The sequence below is a fragment of the Coenobita brevimanus genome, chromosome 110 (genome assembly GCF_032717465.1).
Source record: "Coenobita brevimanus isolate Jiangsu-jjx chromosome 110, ASM3271746v2, whole genome shotgun sequence".
Taxonomy (NCBI): Eukaryota; Metazoa; Arthropoda; class Malacostraca; order Decapoda; family Coenobitidae; genus Coenobita; species Coenobita brevimanus.
In genome coordinates, this window is record NC_137063.1 from 15,588,072 (window position 1) to 15,613,155 (window position 25,084).

Below are 25,084 nucleotides of genomic sequence, written 5' to 3' on the forward strand. Positions count from 1 at the left end.
GGGACAGACAGTTCCCTTCCATTAGGGGGTATGAGGTCTTCCATGCATCTCCTCCTGGTGGTCACAGCAGTGGATGTGCAATTTTGTGCCGTTCTGATATCCCCTTTATATCCATTGCGATACAGTCTCCCTTTCAAGTTCTAGCAGTACAGATGCACGTTGGGAGGCGTTCTACCATCTGTTGCCTGTACCTTCCACCTTCCATTCCTGTTATGCATGCTGATCTAGAAACCCTTATCAGCCAACTTTCACCCCCTTTCCTACTCCTTGGTGACCTTAATGGCTGCCATCCTTTGTGGGGTGACTCACTTTCAAATCCCCAGGGTGATCTTCTTGCCTCTTTGTTTGGGGATTTAGATTTGGTTGTCCTAAATGATGGGAGGCCGACCCATTTTCATGTTCAGACTGGCACGTATTCTGTCATTGACCTTACCATCTCCTCCTCTGACTGTGCCCTTGATTTTTCTTGGAAGGTTTTGGATGATCAGCATGGTAGTGACCATTATCCTGTGATGGTCCAGTCTACTTGCTCTGTTCCTGCAGCCCATATGCCACACTGGTATCTGGATAGGGCTGATTGGTCTCTCTTTGAGGAACTTTGTGTATTTGCCAACGGGGTTACTGATCTTTCAAGTATCGATGATGCCAAATGTTATTTTACTAAGACCATTTTCTCAGCAGGGGTTCATTCCATCCCACGGATTTCTGGTGTTTTTTCCCAGAGACCCCTGCCATGGTGGAATGATGACTGCTCCATAGCAAAGGGAGCTTACAAAGCAGCTGCCCGTCGGTTTTTTGCCAATTGTAATGTTGTCTTTCTAAAAGTCCAGTTTCGCAAACCACATGCTCGCTATAGATGTGTCATGAAGAATGCTCGCCATAACTCATGGAGGTCATATGTTTCTACAGTTACATCCTTGACTCCAATTTCTATAGTGTGGAAAAAGGTGCACAAGATTTCTGGTAGGTTCTTGTCCCCCCTCTCCACCGGTGTTGCGACTTCACGGAGAACTTGTGTCAACACCAGATGCAGTAGTGTCTGCTTTTGCAAATCAGTTTTATGTCGTCTCAAAAAAGGATCCTTATCAGCCATTCGCTACCTTTCGTAGGAATCAGGAGAGGCTGGGTCTTGGCTTTCGCTCTCGTGGTGGAGAGCCATATAATTTAGACTTCAGCCTCCGTGAGCTCCGTGCTTCCCTCTCAGAGTGTCATGACACTGCTTCTGGGCCTGACGACATTCCATACCCTCTGCTACGTCATCTGCCAACTGATTCACTTCAGTTTTTATGGGACCTCTTTAACAGGGTTTGGAGTGAGGGGTCTATTCCCAGGAGTTGGAAGTTGGGTATTGTCCTTCCCATTCCCAGGCCTGGTAAAGACCATTCCCAGGTCACCAATTATTGCCCTATCACTTTAACATCATGTGTGTGCAAGCTGTTCGAGAAGATGGTCAATGTCAGGCCTATGTGGTTTCTGGAGAAGGCCTGCTTTCTCTCTCCGTCGCAGAGTGGTTTCCGTAAATTACGGTGAACTTCAGACAACCTTATCAGGCTCGAGGCATCGATCTGTGAAGCTTTTGCTTCTAAGCAACATCTTGTGGCTTTGTTCTTTGATCTTGAGAAGGCTTATACACTGCCTGGCACCATGGCATCCTCCAACAACTTATTGCCTTTGGTTTACGTGGTCATCTGCCTGTGTTGCTTGGAGACTTCTTGTCTGATCGTGTGTTTAAGGTCCATGTGGGTTCTACCCTCTCTGCGCCACTGTGCCAGGAGGAAGATGTCCCACAGGGGAGTGTCTTAAGTGTTTCCCTGTTTGCAGTGGCCATCAATGGTATAATTGACACTGTGCCTGCTGAGGTATCCTCATCCCTTTGTGTGGATGACTTAGCTATATGGTTTTCTGGCTCATGCATGTCTGCTATTGAGCGGTGTTTGCAACTTGCCTTGGACAAGATTTCTGCCTGGGCAACTTCCAAGGGTTTTTGGTTTTCCCCTTCTAAGACTGTGGCTATGCACTTCTGTAAGATGAGAGGGGTACACCCGGACTCTGATCTCCAGCTTTGTGGCAGGAGACTCCGTTGTGTGACAGACAAAATTCTTGGGCCTGACGTTTGACTGCCGTTTGACATGGGTTTCACACTTGGCAAATCATAAAACATCATGTATGAAGGCTCTCAATCTATTGAGGGTTCTGTTCCATACCTCTTAGGGTGCTGATCAGAGGATGCTCTTGCATTTGTTTCAGGTTTTTGTAACCTCCAAGCTGTCATATGGCTGCAATGTATACTCTTCTGCCACAGAGTCCAGACTAAAAACTGTAGATGCTGTCTATCATAATGGTCTTCGCCTTGCAACTGGGGCTTTTCAGTCGTCTCCAATTCCCAGCTTGTTGGTGGAAGCTGGTGTGCCTCCCCTAGATCTACTGCATCAGTCTGTTGAAGCACGGTGCTGGCTCCGCATTCGTCGCCTTCCAGACTTACTTGTCTGTAAGGGATGTGATGAAACAGTCTTGTTTTTTGTATTATGGTAGACACCCTCACATGTCTCGCCCATTTGGCTATAGAGTTCAGGATATTATGGAGTAGTTTGCTTTGTCAGCAGTATCTGTCATTCCTGTTCGGATCCCGAGGGTTGCGCCATGGATATTGGCCAAAGTAACTTTCTGCAGGTCTTTTGCAGATTCAAAGGATTCTGTCACTCCTGAGTGTCTTTTACATTCTTCTAGTCATGGTGGTTCTGTAACTGTGTATGCTGATGGCTCTAAATCCACAACTGGTGTTGGTTTTGGAGTGGTATTTCCCAATTTTAGCCGTGGAGGTAGTCTTCCTTTGGTTGCCTCAGTTTTTACTGCAGAGTTGTCAGCTATCATTTTAGCCCTGAAGTTGATGTTTGTTCACCCAGACAATTATTTTGCTATTTTTAGCGACTCTCAATGGGCACTTTTGGCCCTGGACTCTTTTAACTCTTCCCATCCTATAATTTTAGCTATCTTGGAGTGGCTGTTCCTCATTCATTGTCAGGAGAAGAGAGTGGATTTTTGTTGGGTTCCAGCACATGTTGGTGTGGTGGGCAATGAGAAGGTGGACGCATTGGCCAAGGATGCGGCTTCTCACCAGCCCCCACCCGAATATCCGTTTCCTGCTTCTGATGTAACACCTTACTTGTGGTACAGAATTCATATGTGTTGGCAGAGACGCTGGGATGGTGTTGCTCATAATAAGCTGAAAGAGGTCTTTCTGAGAGTGGTTGTGCCAAGGGTTCTCCCTTCCATGCCTCGGCGATTGGAGGTGGCTCTTGCTAGGCTTCATATTGGGCAATCTCGGCTTACACATGGGTTCCTGATGAGTGGTGAGACTCAACCGTACTGTGATGATTGCCTTGTTCCCCTGACTCTTCGTCACTTGCTGGTCGAGTGTTCAAGTCTGGGGGACCTGCGTCAGAGTTTCCTCCATAAGCATAGAGGGGCAGATGGTGCCTACTGTCTCTCCTCAATGCTTGATGGAGCCTATAGCGATTTTACTGATGTTTTTAGTTTTCTTCAGTAGGCGGGCCTCCTTCCACTTTTATAAGTAAGTGATATTTTCTTTTAACATTCTTTTCTTATTTTCAGTGTTTTATTTCTAGTAATAGTTATTAACTTTATTTTGAATATGCACTATTTACTTGTCGCATCTTTTAGCTTGTTGTCCGGCGGCATATGACCCAGGCAGTTGTGCCACCAGTTCCTACTACAATCAATCAATCAATTATTATTAGAATAATACTTGAAAGGTAAAGGTCACAGAGCTAGTTAAAAGTTTGACCAACCAAAATGAACATATACCATTTTTAACGAATTTAGACCAAACTTGTGTGAAGGACTGATGGTAAAGCAAAGATGAAGTGACTCAGCTTTGAGAACAGGCAGTCATAAGTCACGATCAATAGGCAAGGTCGAAGTTCGACCCGTGCCTGTGTTTGTTAAAATAACTCGTACAATTCTGATTCTATAGAAACCAAACTGTAAGTGAAGAGGGTCACCCAACAAGTAAATATAGTTTTTTTTTTTCTTTTTTTTTTTTTGAGGGAGGGTGAGAGAAATAACTGGTCAAAGGTTGAAGGTCACAGTGCAAGATCAACTCATCGGTTTTAGACCAACATTTTAAAATAGGGTTAAAGATAATTTGAATGTAAAAGGGTTCTATTTCAAGAACAATCAGTCAAGGTCAAACGTCAAGATCACTTGGCAAATTCAACTCAAACAGTTGTGATCTAATCTGAACTAAAGTTGGTGGAAGGGGTATGGGTTAGACTAGAATTAAATAACTCGAGTTATAGAGTGATTTATCAGTTGTTAAGGTTGCAGGGCAGTGTCAATTATTCGGTCTGTAGACAAGTTGATTGGCCCAGGCGTTCCATTGCGTGGGTGTTTTTCTTGTTTTCAATCTTCTTTCTATCCAGTTCCTTCCACACTTCATCTTCTACATTACTTTTTCCCACAGCCACCCACAGCACCTTCTCCAATGCCCTACCCTCCCCCCCCCCCGCCCACCTCCATACCTCCTTCCCCTCCCTCATCATACACTCCATTTGCCATCTTCGTCTATGTTCATGACTGAGTTCACTACCAGTATGACAAAATAATGTTATAATTGATGTGGTGCAGAAAATAAGGCAATGTAAAAATGAAAGGTATAGGAATTAAAAAAATAAATAAATAAAAAAATAAATGCGGAATGTGAAAAAAAATCTCGTTTGAAAAATATAAGGCAAAAAGTAATGTCCATATATATAAATTAAAGAGGGTAGAAAATGATTTAAAAAAAACTGTAGAAACTTTAAGCAACCTAGAAATTATAATGCGGACAGAATGAGTTATTTGCGGCGTCAGTGTCAGGTGTATGCACCGTACTGAATATTATTATGGTATTTAGAGAGAGAGAGAGAGAGAGAGAGAGAGAGAGAGAGGTTAATGGTACCAGTTAAAAGAAATAGACACATTTAACTCACTTTCAGCTGAATAAAATTGTCTAGCATTAAATGCGCTTAAATCAAGAGACGTAGCGACAACAAACTAGTTAACACCGGATGCATTAGCTGGCTAGACGTTTTTTATCTCTTTTCATACATAAGTTCATACAGATACTTGTGCAGTTCTTTTTCTCACGAATCTCTTGAACCCATGTCTTCATTCACTTATTCAAGTACCTGGAAATTGTTTACTTATTCTCTCTCTCTCTCTCTCTCTCTCTCTCTCTCTCTCTCTCTCTCTCTCTCTCTTTGTGTGTGTGTGTGTGTGTGTGTGTGTGTGTGTGTGTGTGTGTGTGAACAAAATAACTTTAAGAACCTCGTCCAGTTTCAAAATACTTGTTGGATGTGTTTCGCACCAGCTAGTGGAAAGATTTCTTTTTGGGGGGAACAGCACCTCAAAGGTCAGGTTTCAAGGCTAGGTTTATCGCTGACCTAGCAAGAGCAACTTACAAAGTTTTCACTTTTTTATCACCAAGCAGGGAGGAAGAGTAGAAAGTAACACAAGTTTGATATGTAAATAAACAAATAAATAAATAAAGAGAGAGAGAGAGAGAGAGAGAGAGAGAGAGAGAGAGAGAGAGAGAGAGAGAGAGATACAGTATATATAAACAGAGAGAGAGAGAGAGAGATGAACATATACCGGTAGATAGATTGATAGATATATAGATAGATGAATATATATATATATATATATATATATATATATATATATATATATATATATATATATATATATATATATATATATATATATATATATATATATATATAATCTCATCAGCCATTTGAGTGTCCACTGTAGGACCGGCCTATCCCGACCGAAGTGGGGACGATACAACAATGTATCTCTACCAAGTGGCTTAGGCTATCTAGTAGAGGTTGTATGTAGGGTGAGAAGTACTTGAAAGTGCAATTGTAGTGTTGTAGTGGCTTTGGATGTGTGTGTAGTCTGTGAACCAAGTGTAATCGGCCGGGCAAGCCGACTGGATGCAAGCATACTTTATAGTATGCGACACTGGTTCAACCACAGCATCTCTTATGTTCGCCAATGCAGTACGTGGCCTGAAGAATGCTCCCAAAGTTATATATATATATATATATATATATATATATATATATATATATATATATATATACAAATATAATCGTCATTATGATCAGCCATTATAAGTCCACTGCTGGTCAATGACCTCCCCCAACCTTCTCCTCGAATACCTTGACTGAGCCAAGCTTTGCCACGTTTTCCCTGTAAATTTCTCTATTTCATCTCGCCACCTCCTTTTTGGGCTTTTTCTGCTACGCTTACAATCTTTTGGTGGCCGGTCAGTCAGCCTTTTGCTACATCGGTTATCCCTTATTCTTGTTACATGGCCTGCCCACGTCCATTTCTGTTCTTTTATAAGTTCTATAATATCTTTGACTTTAGTCAGCTCTCTCACCCAAGTTGATATTTTCCTGTCTCTTAATGATATTCCCAACATTGACCTCTAAATTGCTTTCTGAGAACGGATTAATTTATTTTCCATCAATGCCAGTTTCCAGGTCTCACAACCATACTTCATACCTGGAAATATACATTCGCTATATACTTTTCGTTTCATACAAAATGGAAAGCTATTTTTCATAATGTCTCTGCGTTTACCGAAAGCTTTCCATCCAACTGTAATGCGTCTTGCGTCTTTCTATTTCGCTATCATAATTTTTCGTTATTACTGGTATCTACCCCATGTAACTGTACTCCTCGACTTCTTCAAGAATTTCTTCGCTTATTCTATGAAGCTCCTTGGTGTTTGTGGATTAAACATTAGTTTTATTCCGATTCATCTTTAGCCCTACTTTGAGACTTTCTCTGTTCAGGTTATTTAACATGCAAAGTCTCTGCTGTTTCTGAGATTAGAACAATGTTATCTGCAAATCTTAAATGGTTTACTTTTCTCCATGTATGTTCACTTCTTTGTTTTCCCAGTTTAGCTTTCTGAAAATACTTTCTTGCCATGCTGTAAATAATTTTGGTGAAATTGTATTTCCCTGACGAACGCCCTTCTCAGTCCTAATTTTTTATGAGTCCTTATGTAATTTAACTGTAGAATTCCCTCTTTAAATATGTTTTCGAGCAGTTTTATAATGTTTTTATTTACTCCTTGCCTCGCAGTGAATTTGTAATTGCTATATGCTCCACTGAGTTGAAAGCCTTTTCATATTCAATAAAACCTAAGTAAAGTGGTTTATTATATTCTGTGGCTTTATTAGCTGATTCATTTGTGTAGATGAACGGTAGTCGAATACCCACTTCGGAATCCTGGCTGTTCACGTGGTTGGTTTTCCTCCAAATTTGTTTTGATTCTGTTAGTAAGGACTTTAGTGAAGAGTTTGTAAATAATTGATACTAAGGTAATGGGTCGATACTTACTGAGACCTTTTGCTTAACCTTTTTTATGAAGTAAAGTAACTTTTCCATTAAACCATGATTTGGGAATTTTCTTTTTTATACATTGGGTAAATAAGTCAACAAGCCTGTTTTTTTTATTTCTGCTCCTGCATCCAACAGTAAACCTAAATACTCTCTACTCTCCAACTCGAATTCTTCCGGCTCTTTCTGGCACCCTGCCGAAAACCTTTCTAACAACTTTTCCTCATCATCCTTCCCCCTCTTTTCTACTCTGGTGGTTCTGTAGCTATTTCTTCTACTGATAAAGCAGATCTCTTCGTTCAGACTTTCTCCTCCAATTCCACCTTAGACGATTCCGGTGCTGTTCCTCAATCATTTCCCCCCTCTGACTTCCTCATGGCTGACATTAAAATTTCTATAGCTGATGCATTTTCTGCCATCACTGGCCTCAATATTAACAAGGCATGTGGGCCTGATGGAGTCCCTCCTGTTGTCCTCAAGAACTGTGCCTCTGTGCTTACACCCTGCCTAGGTAAACTCTTTCGCCTTTGTCAGTGAACTTGTACCTTTCCTTCTTGCTAGAAGTTTGCTCTCATTCAGCCAGTCCCAAAGAAGGGTGACCATTCCCAACCCTCTAACTATCGTCCAGTTCCTTTAACATCCTGTTTCTCAAAAGATTTTGAGTCATTTCTTAACAGAAAAAGTTTAAGGCATCTTTCCTATCACAACCTTCTTTCTGATCGTCATTATGGGTTCCGTCAGGAATGCTCCATTGGTGATCTTCTCACCTACCTTTCTGATTCCTGGTCATTGTCCTTTCGGGACTATGACGAAAGCTTTGGTTTTGCACTTGACATCTCAAAGGCTTTCGATCGAGTCTGGCATAAATGTTTAATTTCCAAACTGCCCTCTTATGGTTTCTACCCTACTATCTGTGCCTTCATCTATAGCTTCCTTCCTGGTCGTTCTATAGCTACTGTTGTAGACGGCCATCATTCTTCTAAATCAATCAACAGTGGTGTTCCTCAGGGCTCTGTCATATCACCAACTCTCTTCCTTTTATTCATCAATGATCTAAGCTGTACATCTAACCCTGTCCACTCATACGCTGATGATTCCACTCTTCACCTCTCGATTCGGTTTCTGCAACATCCATCTCAGCATTTACTTCAACAAACACGGGATGGGGCTATGGCACACCTAATGTCTGACTTGGCACCTATCTCTGACTGGGGTACAAATAATCTTGTTGTTTTTAGTGCATCAAAGACTCAGTTTTTACACCTATCTATCTATCTATCTATCTATTGCCAGACGCCTCAATCCCGTTTGGGGTGGCCACAAACAAATCGCCTCCAAGTCGCCCTGTCCCCCGCCATTTCACTGCCCTGCTCCCAACTCACACCCCCCTCTCTCATATACCTCTCCACCCCATCCCTCCATCTCATCCTCGGCCTCCCCCTCCCTCTTCCCCCCTCCACCTCACTCACATACACTCTCTTCGTCAGTCTTTCACCCTCCATCCTCTCCACATGGCCAAACCACCTCAGTGTGTTCCTCATAACGCTTTCTATCACATCCACATCCACACCACAACGCTCCTTTATATCCTCATTCGTCAGCCTGTCTCTCCACGTGACTCCACAGGCTCCTCTTAAATAACTCATTTCCACTGCTCTCACTCTTGACTTGTGTCCTTCCAACAATGTCACCTATCAATCCGTCAAAAACTTCCACAAGAGTCTATCTATCTATCTATATACCTAGGCTGCATCCCCCAAGGAAAGGGAGGTAGCCGAGACAGTACGACTCACTCTCCATTTACTCATCCATTCAAACACATTCATTCGCATCTTAGCCCCAAAGGGGAGAACGGACAGATCCTCACTGCACCACACCGCACAAGGGTCAACTGCGCAATGCAATCAGTGACATCCGCAGCAGGGCCCGACAGCAGAACTGGTTTACCCCTGCCACATCATAATAGACCCATCCCCTTACCCGCACCTGACCTGACTAGCTGATCAGACCAAATGCGGGAGAATATCCCCTGAGGGCTGCGTCATCACTTATTCATTCACAATTTCTCTCCATTTATTTCTGTCACGCACAGCCACTCTTCCTTGCTCAACAGACATCCCTCTTGCATCCAGCACTCTCTTCACACTGTCCATCCATCCTATTCGTGGTCTTCCTCTCAGCCTTACACTTCTCGCATCAAATCTAGTTATCTTTTTCACCAATCGCTCATTATCCATTCTCTCCATATGCCCAAACCATTGCAACACCCTCTGCTCAACTCTACCAGCCATCTCCCGAACAACTCCAGTTCTCCTTCGCACTTCATCATTTCGCACTCGATCCATACGCGTCACTCCACACATACTCCTCAGACATCTCATCTCCATTACATTCAAACTTTTCCTCTCTGCTACACCCATATTCCATGTTTCAGCCCCATATAATGCAGTCGGTACCACAACACCCTCATACAGCCTTCTCTTTACATCCATTCTAAGCGAACGACATTTAAACACTTTTTTTCATTCCTCCCAGCACCTTTCCTACTTCATTTATTCTAAACTTCACTTCTGCATCTATTCTTCCATCCACAGCAACATGTGACCCTAGATATTTAAAACAATCTACCTCCTCAAGCAACTCACCATTCAAAACTATATTCATCCCCCTACCATCTATCAACCTCGTACACTTCATCACTTTACTCTTATTCTCATTTACTTTCAATTTCCTCCTTTCACAGACCCTTCCAAACTCCTCTACCAACTGTCTCAATCTCTCCTCTGAATCAGTCACCAGTGCAGTATCATCTGCAAACAGCAGCTGCTTCAGATTCCACTCTCCTCCATCAACATCAACATCCACAAGAGTACCCACTAATATTTAATAATATCCAGCTCAATCCTGCATCATCCTTGAATATGCTTGGGGTTTCATGTACTCGGGACTTATCTTGGACAGACCATATTGCATCTCTTGTAAATTCAGCTTCCAAGAGATTAGGTGTGATAAGCCAACTCCGTGCCTGCTATACCCCTTTACAGTTGTTGACTTTATACACGGGTTTTATTCATCCTTGTTTAGAGTACAACGCTAATGTGTGGGGAGGCTCCCCACATACAGCTCTTCTCTATAGGGTGAAGACAAAGGCTTTTCGTCTCATCAACTCTCCTCCTCTTACTGGCTCCTTTCAACCTCTGTCTCCTCGCCGTACTATTGCCTCTTTATCTCTTTTCTCTTGCTACTTCAATGGTCACTGCTCCTCTGAACTGTCTGCTTGCATCCCTCCACCTCTATGACGAGTGTATAGCACCCGTCTATAAACAAACTCTCATCCCTTTTCTGTCCAGCCCTCTAATGCAAGAGTTAACCGTTACTCTCTGTCCTTCATTTATGCAACAGGTCAACTCTGGAACTGTCTCCCTCTGCATTTCCTACTTCCTATGACCTCCAGTCTTTCAAATGCAGTGTGTCCTGGAATCTCGAAATGAATGGATCTTGAATTTGGCTCTCTTTTGTATTGTTTTTGTTATTTTTTCTTGGAAGGAACTGTTTTGCGGGCTCAGCCTTTGGTTCCTTCTTTAAAAAAAAATGCTACTGTTCCATCTTCTCCCGGAGGCTTCTCTCTTTCCATAATTTAAAGTCAAATATTTACTTTGTCTGGTGTTACCTCAGGTACTTCACCTGTCAGCTGAAAAGTTAACTATTAGTACTACTGTACTGTCTTTGATGCATACAGTTCTTTGTAAAATTCTACAATTCTCTTCACCATCTTATCTCTGCATTTAATGACTTCACCGTTTTTCTTTCAGTCATGTAATTTGTTGCTTTCTTAGTGCCATTTTAATTTGGACATGTTTCACATTTTTATATTTGTTCATATCTCTCTCTCTCTCTCTCTCTCTCTCTCTATATATATATATATATATATATCTTTTTATCTATCTATCTATCTATCTATCTATCTATCTATATATATATATATATATATATATATATATATATATATATATATAAACACACACACACAGGAACAGCGGTTTGGAAATCCCGTTTGGAAGACTTAACTCCCTAAAAGACGACGCTATGGTGAGGTTTGATGTATATATATATATATATATATATATATATATATATATATTCCTCATTCATTCATTGCCAGACGCCATGTATCCCAAACGGGGTGGCCAAGGGCTTAGAATTAATTATTTTACAGGGAGGGGCACTAATCCTCCACCAACCCCACTTGACACGTAGGGAGAACGTTATGCCAATAGCATCTGGTGTTCCCAGGCAGTCACCCATCCAAGTACTAACCAGACCCAACGTTGCTTAAATTCGCTGATCGGACGGGAAGCCGTGTACTCAACGTGGTATGGCCGTTATATATATACACATATATATATATATATATATATATATATATATATATATATATATATATATATATATATATATATATATATATATATATATATATATATCATAATCATCATCCGGACCTCCTTTCCCACCCAAAGGCAGGGTGAGTAGTAGCAATATATATATCTATATACAGTATATATCTATATCTATATATATATATATATATATATATATATGTAACTTGCAATACTTTGGTAATAGAAACTCCGTGTACAAACAGCTAGATAAGGAGTTTATTACAAGTTCACAGTAAAATAGTGTACCCTTCTCGGCTGCCTGATGTCAACTGATGCAATAACGCCGTCTTCAGGTGTGGGAAAGTGTGCTGACCTAGCAAGATTAGTGGGGGCATGTATGCATTGGGGTGGGACATATATACATTGGGGGTAGACATATTGTGGACGGTGTACCCCCTCCACAATATGTCTACCCCCGATGTATATATGTCCCCCCCCCCAATGCATACATGCCCGCACCTTCATTCATTTTCACACCTAGTGTATTCCATTCTCTCATTGTTATTTATACATTTCCACCTATGTATCCATCTTCATCCTTTCATCTTCCATTGCCGCATTAAATGTCATACTTTCCACGTCAACCGCTTACCACCAGCCCTCTCGACCCGGAAACATCACCTGCTCATACCCCGTCTGCCGACTCTAACACAATCACTCATTTACGAGGTGGCAAAGAGTACCACCGCCCTGTACCTGAGACTCCCGTTTCACTTCCCGCAGAATCACTTCCTACCCATCCTACACTCGTAAATCCAGATACCTCCTCCTCTACTCCTGCCTCTACACTCCCTTCTTCCTCTACTCCTTCCCCTATCGTTCCCTCTCCTGCCTCCCTTCATACCCCGTCTTGCTCGCCCTTAACTGCCACTACCTTCTCTCTCTCCCACACCTCTCCTGCCGCCACTTCTACACTTCCAGCCATGGCCAACCCTCCACAGTCTATCTATCTCGACGATGCCAATCGTCCCAAATTTACCGGCCAGGACCCAACTTGGTCTGTCTATGATTTCCTCAGAGAAGTCAAAACAGAAATAAACAATAGACAAATTACCGAGGAATCGCTCAAAGTAGCTTACCTCCTCGGTCGCTTACACCACGGTAAATTGGACATCAGATCCACGATCCGTGCAGGACATTTCGATAGCATTCGTACCTTTGCTGATTTTCGTACGGAACTCATCAGCCTTTGTTGCCAGCATTCAAATACCGCATCTCTCATGGGATTCATTAATCTCCTAAACCAACTAGATGAGGACTTGCGCGTCCCAGCGCAATATGCCAAGCTCCGCGAAGCTGCCGCCACCATGAAAGCAACTAGTAGCGAGATGCTCCAATTACTGGTAGGCACGAAATGGTTAGAAGACAAGAATGGCGTTCCAATGCTTTCACTCACCAACTTTGCTGACTTAATTTGTTACCTCAGATTCCTTCACTGGCTTACTCCTAAACAGCGAGAGCTAGCCTTGGAAATCGGTTTCAGTCCAGGAGACAAAATTATTCAGGTCACTAAAGCCATTCATGAAAGAACAGGTTCGAACTACACGCATCAGGGCACCACCCAACCCTTGGCCTCCTCAGTCTGTCACACCTCCACTACCCCAGACCAATCTCGCTCCCGTCCCACCACACGCGGCAGACCTGCCACACATCGCTCTCCTACCGCAGGTCGTGATCAATCTAGTGCCCGACGGAACAGACAATCTTCGATTCTTTGCTGGTACTGTGGTCATCCTGGACATCGAGCATCCAGTTGCTACCGTACATACAGATGTCCTCACTCCCAAATCAGACAGCGTACGCCTTCCTGCTCACGTCGTCCATACTGCAAATACCACAAATCAAGCACGACTCACACCACTGAGGAATGTCGTTACCTCAACTGCCAACAGTCGGGGGAAGCGCCGCGCCCGTATCGGACCAATATCACATAGAACCAGAAACCCAACTCCCCATCCGCCATGTAGGTCCCATAACATCCTCGGGTTTAGTCATTCTCGGCAGCAGTCATGACATACCAACGTCATTCTTCTTGGACACAGGATCTATAGTAAATCTCATCTCCGAAAATTCCTTACAAATTATTCATCGCCATCACAGCCACGTCAGTTTCCTAGAACCACCAGACATTCGCCTATGTGGTGTTAACGGCTCAGAGTTTAAGGTTAAGGGAAGAGTCACCCTTGAAGTCAAACTCCACAGAGATTTGCCCCCTATCCTCATTGAATTTCATGTCACTAATGACTTGCAGTATCCCGCAGATGCCCTTATTGGTTTCTCCACCATGGCACAACATTCCATTGCATTATTACCTGCTTGTGGTAGTATAGACATTTCTGGATTCCCGGTTTACACTATGGAATGTCCCCGTCCTGTTCTTACGATCAAATCAGTCCTTCAAATCTGTCCGTATCACTACCAAAAAGTCCAACCCAGCCCAAACCACCACTATCATCATCTGAGAATACAGAGATCATTCCTTTACTGACTGCGAGCAAGGACATAAATTCCTCAATGTCTCCTGATACATCATCTCAGCCTTCGAACATGGCTCTTACATCCTCTCCCGACAACACTATCGCTGACTCAGACATGTCTCAGTTACCTACCTCACACAGTCTGAATGATCTTCTCCAACACGCAGAGACGAAATGTGCAGTAACGAATATGTGCACAATTTTGTTACCGCATGAGTTCACCAAAGTCTCTGTTTGTGTTGCCGGTGCGAAAGAAGGAGTGGATGTACTAACCCTACCTGAGACGTGTTGTGTGAATGGTTTGACTTATGAGTCAGCGTGGTGTACAGTCTTAGAGGACAGTTTATGCTACCTGTACTTGCTCAATGTCACAAATGCTCCACTAAAACTTAAACGTGGTGTAAAGATTGGAGACTTCCTAGTATACCCAGCGGCCGTAAAGGTGTGCCAGGATTCCTCAATTCCTACTATTCAGACTGATGATACGCCAATCGGTGTATGTACTATTAACTCTACGGGATCTGCGCCGACGCATTCACCCGATATGCTCTCACATCTCACTTGCACAGATTTCCCAGAAAATACGCCTCAACTCCTCGACCTTCTGACCTCGTACAGAAACGTGGTTGCCTTACCCGGTGAACCGATGGGTAGAACAGACCTTGTCAAACATACGATTGAACTCCTCCCAGGAACTCAGCCGATTTACATACCAGCGTATCGATTGCCTCACAGCCAGAGAAAGCAAACAGATCAAATGGTACAGAACATGTTAGACCAGGACATTATTGAACCCTCCATCAGTCCATGGAATAGCCCACTTTTCTTAGTACCAAAGAAGGACGGCAACTTTAGACCAGTAGTCGACTATCGTAAGGTCAATTCTGTCACCGTTCCAGACCGTTTCCCGTTACCTGTCCTCACTGATTTGCTAGGATCCCTTGGTAACAATAACGTAGTCTTTTCATCTTTAGACCTCCTCAGCGGGTACTGGCAGGTCGAAATGGAAGAGTCCTCTCGCCCAGTTACAGCCTTTAGCACCCCTTCCGGACATTTTCAGTTTAAGAGACTCCCTTTTGGTCTGAGAAATGCTCCTTCCGTGTTCATGCGACTTATCCATTCAGTCTTCAGCGGTATGATGGGACACTCTCTTTTTGCTCACCTAGATGATATCATTGTTGTGAGTAAATCCATCCCTGATCATTTTACCAAACTCCAGCAAGTCTTCGAACGCCTCCAGCTCGCGGACCTGAAAATCAATCTCAGTAAATGTGACTTCCTGCGAAAGAAAATCAAATTCTTAGGCCATGTCGTAGATGCACAAGGCATTCATACTAATGAGGATAAAACTAAGGCGATTATTAACTTCCCAGAACCTACCACTACTGACGCTGTACGAAGTTTCCTGGGCCTCAGTGGCTATTATCCTCGCTTCATCCGGAATTATGCGAATGCCGCCGCTCCTCTGACCCACTTACTCAAGCAGAATGTGCCCTTTGTTTGGACTAACGACCAGTCACAGGCTTTCCAAAAGCTAAAGACAGCTCTTGTAAATGCCCCTGTTCTAGTGTTCCCTGATTATACCACACCCTTCTCTGCACAGACGCCTCAGGCACTGGACTTGGTGCCGTTTTGATGCAACTCGATGAAGCATCAAGGAAGCGCGTAATAGCGTATGCTAGTCGCACCCTTACAACCGCTGAACGTAACTACAGTGTCACAGATCTCGAAGCGCTAGCGGTAATCTGGTCCTTGAAACATTTCAGAGATATAGTCTATGGTTATCCAGTGCATATCCAAACAGACCACCTTCCACTATGTGATTTGTTCAAGAATTGCAACCTAACAGGTAGGTTAGCTAGATGGTCTGTCATCATCCAGGACTTTAATCCCACTTTTCAATATGTACCAGGCAAGTTGAATGTAGTCGCAGACGCACTCTCACGTCACGTAGCAGCAGCTATAACATCACTGCAGCCTGAAGTAACTGAAAATACTACACTAACGTCAGAAATTGTTCAAAACTTTCAACGCCAGGACCCTATGTGGTCCAAAGTCATTTATTTCCTAGAATCTGGCGATGCCTTGACCTTACCTACTCTGCCAGTATCACTAGATGAGTTCATGCTAGATGATGATCTCTTGTACAGGAAAACAATGCTAACAGGCAAAGATATGCCCAATCGCGAAGTAGCCAACTTGTTGTCCCCACTGCCCTGATACCAAAGGTTCTTCATATTGTTCATAATACTCCTCAAGCTTCCCATCCAGGTAAAGACCGATGCTTGCGCCAAGCACGTCTCAAATACTATTGGCCAACCATGCGCCGCGATATCAATGCCCACTATGACTCTTGCCTCTCCTGCCACCGCCACAAAGGATCAACCGGCTTACCAGCACCTCTCTTACAATACCCAATCCCGTCACGACCATGGGAAACTGTCTCAATCGATCTCTTAAAACTCCCTCTCACAGAATCTGGTGCCGAGTACTTGTTCCTAGCGGTCGACCACTTCTCCCGCTACTGTGTCCTCATTCCCCTCTCCGACAAGACCGCGAAGAGCGTTGCCCGTGCCCTTGTAGATCACGTAATTTGCCCGTTCAGTACCCCTCATACCATTCTTACTGACAACGGTACAGAGTTCAACAAAAGCCTTCTCGATGAGATCTGTCGCCACTTTCATATCAGTAAGTGCAATGTCGTGCCTAACCATCCGGCTTCCAATGGCCTTGTAGAACGCCACAACCGAAAAATCTTAGAGTGCCTCAGACATCTAGGCTCCCATAGTTCGTCCTGGGATGACTGGATTCCCCAAGTGGCATCCTCAATCAATAGCTCCATCAATGCATCCATTGCTGAAACTCCCTTCTTCATCCTTTTTGGTTTTGACAAGGACCTCCCATACTCTCTCTTATCCTCAAAGCCAGCACCCATCTACAACATGGATGATTATGTTAAACTAAAATTGGCCAACTTCCAGACAATCCACCAGTATGTCCAATCCACTTTGGCTTCCTCTCAGGAGGACATGCTGCAGCGCCAACATAAGTCCGCCTCTCCTATCACTATCAATGTAGGCGATCTTGTCTTTGCTCATTCCCATACGCGTTCCTCCAAGTTGGATGACAAATTTACAGGGCCCCACCGCGTCCTCACTCAACAAGGCAACAAATTTCACCTCCAGGGCCTGTCCACTAGGGACACCACATGGGTCCACGTCGATGACTTAAAGCGCGCACCCCGTGGCCTCGTTTTGGAAGAGTCACTTACACAACCTCCTGCCCCCTCTTCCCCTCCTCCCATCCCTCAGTCTACCTTGTCTCCACCTATCCCTCAGTCTCCTTCATCTCCATCTCCACCTGCTCATTCATCAACCAATCAATATCAGTCCAAACTGCGCTCTGCCCATCAACCTCTTCCAGACCTCCCCTATTAACTCTACCCTGATTTTCTAGGTACGATGTTAGCGATCTCCCTGCTGGCAGTGCTGACCCTCCTGGGGTCTGGGTCAGGTCAGGACGATGGTGGAGTACGTCCCGGGGCCTTGGTCAGCTCGGGAGGCGAGGTAATGCTTATCGACGACATCGCCTCTTTGCTCTATGATCTTGCGCCCCTGGCCGACGTAGCCATTGCCCTACCTGCCTACGCGCACCAGCTCCACGGAATCAGGAACCATCTCACGGCCCTCATGGGGACACACAACCCGAATGAGTATCTCTATAACCTTTTCCTCCCACTCTCCTGGCAGTTGCAATACATAAGTAACAGATTCACTGAGCTCAATGACACATTTTCCATTCAGACACCCGTGGGCCGTTCTAGTGTGAAACGAGGTCTCTTCGACTTCGGCGGTGAGATTCTGAGTCACTTGTTTGGCGTTGCTACAGCCCGTGACATTTCTGGCTTCAAATCTGATCTCACTCATTTAGCTTCAGCCCTAGAGTCACAACGCCGAGTCATTAAAATCCAACATACTATGTTACAGAAGCTCACAACCCAACTCAATGAAGTCACGTCCACTCTAAACAATTTCACCGATATCTTACAACGCCACCTTTCAGATCTCAACGTTATCTCTCAGTTCTTCTACCTCAAACTCAACATGGATAATCTCCAACTGGCCGTTGACTCTCTCCTGTCTCAAGTCTCTACCTTGGTTCGTATCCTGGTCGATGCTATCAATGGACGTGTCAATGCCGACTTAGTACCTGTCTCAGCTCTCCGTTCTGGTTCTGCCATAACCTTTAACCTTTTCCACATCATTCCCTTCCCTTTCCGCCTCAACAACTCCTTGTTACAGGTATCTGTTCCTTCAGAATATTTCCTCCTCTCCCATGATCATCTTTCCGTTGCCTTCCTTTCTTCCACAGACCTCCAGCAATGTTCCTCCCTTACTCCGACCTCTCGTCTCTGTGCTGCCCACCTTTTCGCTATCTTCCCTAGCAGTGCTACACCTTGTGAGTCTGCTTTAGTTCGCAATCATTCCATCTACTCGGCCAGTTCTTTTGTCCCAGCTCCTGACCTCCCGGTCCACCATGCTCACCTCAACCATGTCCAGTACTTCTTCTTTGCTGTTCCCATCTCTGTCACAATCATGTGTCCTGGTTCTTCCGTTCACTCCGTCCCCACTAGTGGTCTCTACACAGCACCTGACTATTGTACCGTCAAATCCGAGTCCGTCATCACTTACGCCACTCGCTATCACCAGGCTGTTCGTAAACACTCCTATGACATCTTTCAACCAATCGACATGCCTTCAACCCTACCATCTGCCAACATTTCCATCACCTCCCCTAACTTGCGCATGCTAACCTTCCTCAATGACAGTGATTTCATTATGGATCGATTCTCTCTGGCCTTCAGCCGTTCATGGGTTCATCCAACAGTTGTGTTTCCCCCTGTGGTTATCGCTTTCATAGGTTCTCTACTCATCATCTGTGCAGTGCATTGTTGTGTCAGAAAAATGGAACGTCGACTCCAGGAAATCAGAGTCACTACCGGCATAGTTCGCCCTACACACGACGTAGAAACTCCCCGTCCTTAGTGCCCTCGCATTCCGTGACTACCATTGCCATCTAACATTTAACCAAACTGTGAACAGCACTCTGCCTACTAGAAAATGATGGTATTTCTTTCATGCATTACTGAGTGACAGTCTTTCCTACAGAAAATACAAAAAAAAAAAAAAATGAAGGAAGAACAACAATAGAACTCTCATATCTACTCCTTGTTTATCATGTATCAAACTATTATTGTGTACTTCCCATTATGTTCATATATCCCTTCGACCCTTACTGGATTTGAACCTATTATTCCTTGTATATCTTATATGTATATATCCTTCTAATTCCCTCCCCTCAACATGGCCATGTCTCCCCTACTGCCCCTGTATCATACTTATCCCTTGTACAACCCTCCCGGTCCTGCCTTACTACTCTAATCAACCGCCATTTAACTCCTGGTGTCAGGAGACACCATCTCAGCTACCCGGGGGAGTAGTGTACCCCCTCCACAATATGTCTACCCCCGATGTATATATGTCCCCCCCCAGTGCATACATGCCCCCACTAATCTTGCTAGGTCAGCACACTTTCCCACGCCTGAAGACGGCGTTATTGCATCAGTTGACAGCAGGCAGCCGAGAAGGGTAGACTATTTTACTGTGAGCTTGTAATAAACTCCTAATCTAGCTGTTTGTACACGGAGTTTCTATTACCAAAGTATTGCAAGTTACATATATATATATATATATATATATATATATATATATATATATATATATATATATATATATATAGTTTGGAAAGGTGTGTGAAAGGAGGAAATTGAAAGTAAATGAGAATAAGAGTAAAGTGATGAAGTGTGCGAGGTTGGTAGATGGTAGGGGGATGAATATAGTTTTGAATGACGAGTTGCTTGAGGAGGTAGAGTGTTTAATTATCTAGGGTCACATGTTGCTGTGGATGGAAGAATAGATGAAGAAGTGAAGTTTAGAATAAATGAAGTAGGAAAGGTGCTGGGAGGAATGAAAAAAGTGTTTAGATGTTGTTCGCTTAGAATGGATGTAAAGAGAAGGCTGTATGAGGGTGTTGTGGTACCAACTGCATTGTATGGGGCTGAAACATGGAATATGGGTGTAGCAGAGAGGAAAAGTTTGAATGTAATGGAGATGAGGTGTCTGAGGAGTATGTGTGGAGTGACGCGTATGGATCGAGTGCGGAATGATGAAGTGCGAAGGAGAACTGGAGTTGTTCGGGAGATGGCTGGTAGAGTTGAGCAGAGGGTGTTGCGATGGTTTGGGCATATGGAGAGAATGGATAATGAGCGATTGGTGAAAAAGATAAATAGATCTGATGTGAGAGGTGTAAGGCTGAGAGGAAGACCACGAATAGGATGGATGGACAGTGTGAAGAGGGATGTCTGTTGAGCAAGGAAGAGTGGCTGTTCGTGACAGAAATGGGTAGAGAGAAACTGTGAATGAATAAGTGATGACGCAGCCCTGAGGGGATATTCTCCCGCATTTGGTCTGATCAGCTATTTCAGGTCAGGTGCAGGTAAGGGGATGAGTCTGTTATGATGTGGCAGGGGTAAACCAGCTCTGCTGTCGGGCCCTGCTGCAGATGTCACTGATTGCATTGCGCAGTTGACTCTTGTGCAGTGTGGTGCGGTGAGGATCTGTCCGTTCTCCCCTTTGGGACTAAGATGCGAATGAATGTGTTTGAATGGATGAGTAAATGGGGAGTGTGTCGTCCTGTCTCGGCTACCTCCCTTTCCTTGGGGGAAGCAGCCTAGGTATATATATATATATATATATATATATATATATATATATATATATATATATATATATATATATTGTATATATGCATTATATATATATATATATATATATATATATAGATAGATAGATAGATAAATAGATAATTATAGATAGATAGATATTGTATATATGCATTATATATATATATATATATATATATATATATATATATATATATATATATATATATATTCCAGTTCATTCATTTACACAGAGAGTAGGCCAGCATGCTCTCATATTACCTCTACCTTCAACTGTCTACACCACACTACATGCACATAACATATCACACCTTCTATTCAGTCTTTAGTAATGGCCGCTGCACTCATACTATCAAATGAGGTGGTACCTCGGATTGCCACTACCGGCAGGGTAAGGCTGGCGGCACAGGGTCCTCCGGGTCGCCATCAAGCGACTGCCAGGAGCAACCGTTGCTGTTTCCGGGAATGCTCATCAGCGAGGAAGTGACAGTGCGGCCTTATTCTTTACCAACATCCGCAACCTTACCACAAATTTAAACTCAGTTTATTTTTTCCTTCAGTCCATATCCCCTTTGGCCCTTTTCCTCACAGAACCACAAATCTCACCCTCTACTGATATATCTCCATTTTGTTTTCCCGGTTACCATCTCCTTAGAAACTTCCGTAACAAGGGCGGCACCTGTTCTTATATCAAATCTCAATATGCAGTTGACACTATTTTAAACTTCATATTTTTTTTTTTCAGTTCATTCATTTACACAGAGAGTAGGCCAGCATGCTCTCATATTGCCTCTACCTTCAACTGTCTACACCACACTACATGCACATAACATATCACACCTTCTATTCAGTCTTTAGTAATGGCCGCTGCAATCATACTATCAAATGAGGTGGTACCTCGGATTGCTGCCACCGGCAGGATAGGGATGGCGGCACAGGGTCCTCCCGGTCGCCATCAAGCGACTGTGCCAGCAGCGACTGTTGCTGTTTCCGGGAATGCTCATCAGCGAGGAAGTGACAGTGTGGCCTTATTCTTTACCAACATCCGGAGCCTTACCACAAATTTAAACTCAGTTCATTTTTTCCTTCAGTCCATATCCCCTTTGGCCCTTTTCCTCACAGAACCACAAATCTTACCCTCTACTGATATATCTCCATTTTGTTTTCCCGGTTACCATCTCCTTAGAAACTTCCGTAACAAGGGCAGCACCTGTTCTTATATCAAATCTCAATATGCAGTTGACACTATTTTAAACTTCACTTCATCCAGTTTTGATTACTCATTATATAAACTAAATTGTCAAAACATTACCGAATATATTTGTGTAGTTTATCGTTCCCCCAATGCTTCCTCGGAACCCAGTGTATTTGATTCCATATTCTCTCAGTTGAGTAACCTTAACCTTGCCCTTGGCACCGAAATTAACTTTTCGGGTGATTTTAATATACATAATGTTGAATGGTTATTGCATTCTGCCCGGACTGACGATGCTGGTCTAGAGTGCGAGCTGTTTGCAGAATCGTTTAATCTCACCCAGTTGGTAAAGCAACCAACCAGAATACCTGATAATCCTGACCATAATGCCCATCTCTTGGATTTATTCATGACAAATAATCCAGATCAATACAGGATAAAGGTACTGTCACCCCTTGGATCCTCTGACCACAATCTCATCAAAGCCTCATTAGTTAACCCCCCCCCACACCTCCCCGTTCTGAACCTGTCAGTGTGACCCAATGGCACTTTGATAGGGCAGACAAGGATGGATTTAGAAATTATCTTGCTGACATTCCATGGCAGTCTTTCTTCTCTAGTGATCCCAATTCTACCCAGTCCCACATTTGCGACTTAATACTAGCTGGTATGGATTTATTCATATCAAGTCAACAGTTCACTAAAAGATCAAACTTTCCAAAATAGTTTGATTGCAACTGTGCCAGAGCAACAGCCTAAAAGTCATTAGCATATAACTCTTACTTAAAATAAAAAAAATCTGGATCACTCTTCCAATTTAAAATCGCTAGAAATCATGCAAAAGCTGTATTAAATCTATCTAAATCAAACTTTCAAAAGCAAGTATCAAAACCACTTAACAACCCTAATGACAGTAGAATATTCTGGTCAACTCTTAATTCTGTCAATAATAACTTTAACAAGTCATCTTCCATTCCCCCACTAAAATCTTCAGATGGCAACAGTACAAATGACCCGTGTGGGAAAGCAGATATCTTTGCCAGTACCCTTCCCAGAAACTCTACCTTAGACGATACCAGCCAGAATGTCCCAGTACTGGAACTTGATTCTCTCGAAACTGCCCCACTTAAAATACAGACAAGATACGTAAAATCCATCCTAGACAATTTACCTACCAACAAAGCTCCAGGCCCAGATGGAATTCCGCCAATTGTTTTGAAAAAGTGTTCCCCTGAACTTGCCTCTGTTCTAGCTAAATTATTCAAACTATGCATACGTACTTCTTTATTCCCAAATTCATGGAAAAAAGCCAATATCCACCCAATTCCGAAGAAAGGAAGTTCCTCTGACCCCTCCGATTACAGACCAATAGCTGTCACATCTTCTCTTGGTAAGATATTTGAAACTTTAATTAATAAGCACATTGTTAAACATCTTGAATCCAACAACTTAATTAGTGATAGACAATATGGTTTTCGCCACGAAAGATCCACCATTGACATACTCAATCTCTTAACTCATACCATCCATCAATCAATTGATCTTTTTGGAGAAACTCATGCAGTAGCTCTTGATATCTCTAAAGCTTCCGACAGAGTATGGCACCGTTCCAAGCAGTCCAAACTCCCTTGCTATGGACTAACGTCTTTTGTTCCTTTGATTTCTTCATATCTTAGTGACAGGAAAATAAGAGTAAAAGTGGATGATGTATATTCCAATTTCCACTGTTAACGCCGGCGTGCCGCAGGAATTAGTTCTGGCGCCAAACCTATTTCTGGTTCATATTAATGATCTCTTATCTGTCACCCACAATCCCATTCACTCATATGCAGGTGACTGAACACTACATAGTTCATTCACACTCAGACACCCATTTACAAAGTCTAATATTTCTACCTCTCAACTCAGTACAGCCATCTCCATAAATCAAGATCTATCTAAGATCAGTGAATGGGGACAAAACAACCTTGTCTCTTTTAATGCTAGTAAAACTAAATATATACAGTTTACTAATAGACAGATATTGCCAGATTCGTACATTACCTTCAGTGCTACTAATATTCCCATCTCCAAAAGTATTGAAATTCTTGGCGTCACACTTAACAGTGCCCTCAGCTGGACCTCTCATGTCAGATCACTTGCTAAAACCGCCTCAAAGAAACTTGGATTATTGTACAGAGTCCGTAACTTCTTCGCTGATGAGCAGTTAGCTATAATTTATAAGAGTCATGTGCGCTCTCAGTTTGAATATTGCTCACCCTTGTGGAATGGTTGTGGAGAGGTTGCATAAGACAACTAGACAAAATTCAGAACAAAGCTGTTAGAATCATTAACAACCCTGTCATTACATATAAACTACCTCCCCTGCAAGTAAGAAGGAATGTTGCCTCCCTTGCATTATTTTACAGATTTTTTTTGGCAAATGCTCAGACGAAGTTGCGTCCATGGTGCCACCTCTCTATGCCTTCCCTCGTGCTACACGGGCATCTGGTAGCGCTCATAACTGGAATGTCACTCAGCCATATTGCAGAACTTCTGCCTATCAGAATTCTTTCATTCCCCGAACTGCATCTCTCTGGAACTCGCTTCCCCAGAGTTGTTTCCCTCCAAATTTCAACCCACAGCTGTTCAAGTCTAACTGTTACAGATATTTTATGAACAGAGGACACCAGTAACCTGGTGTATGGATTATTTTTTTTTTTACTCATTTGTTTTTCCTTCCTCCGTTCTGTAATTTAATATATAT

General features: G+C 43.2%; 1 pseudogene; it reads right to left on the bottom strand.

Annotated features, from left to right (window-relative positions):
- Positions 1-11,690: 11,690 nt before the first annotated feature.
- Positions 11,691-11,809, bottom strand: LOC145417623 (5S ribosomal RNA; annotated as a pseudogene).
- Positions 11,810-25,084: the final 13,275 nt, after the last annotated feature.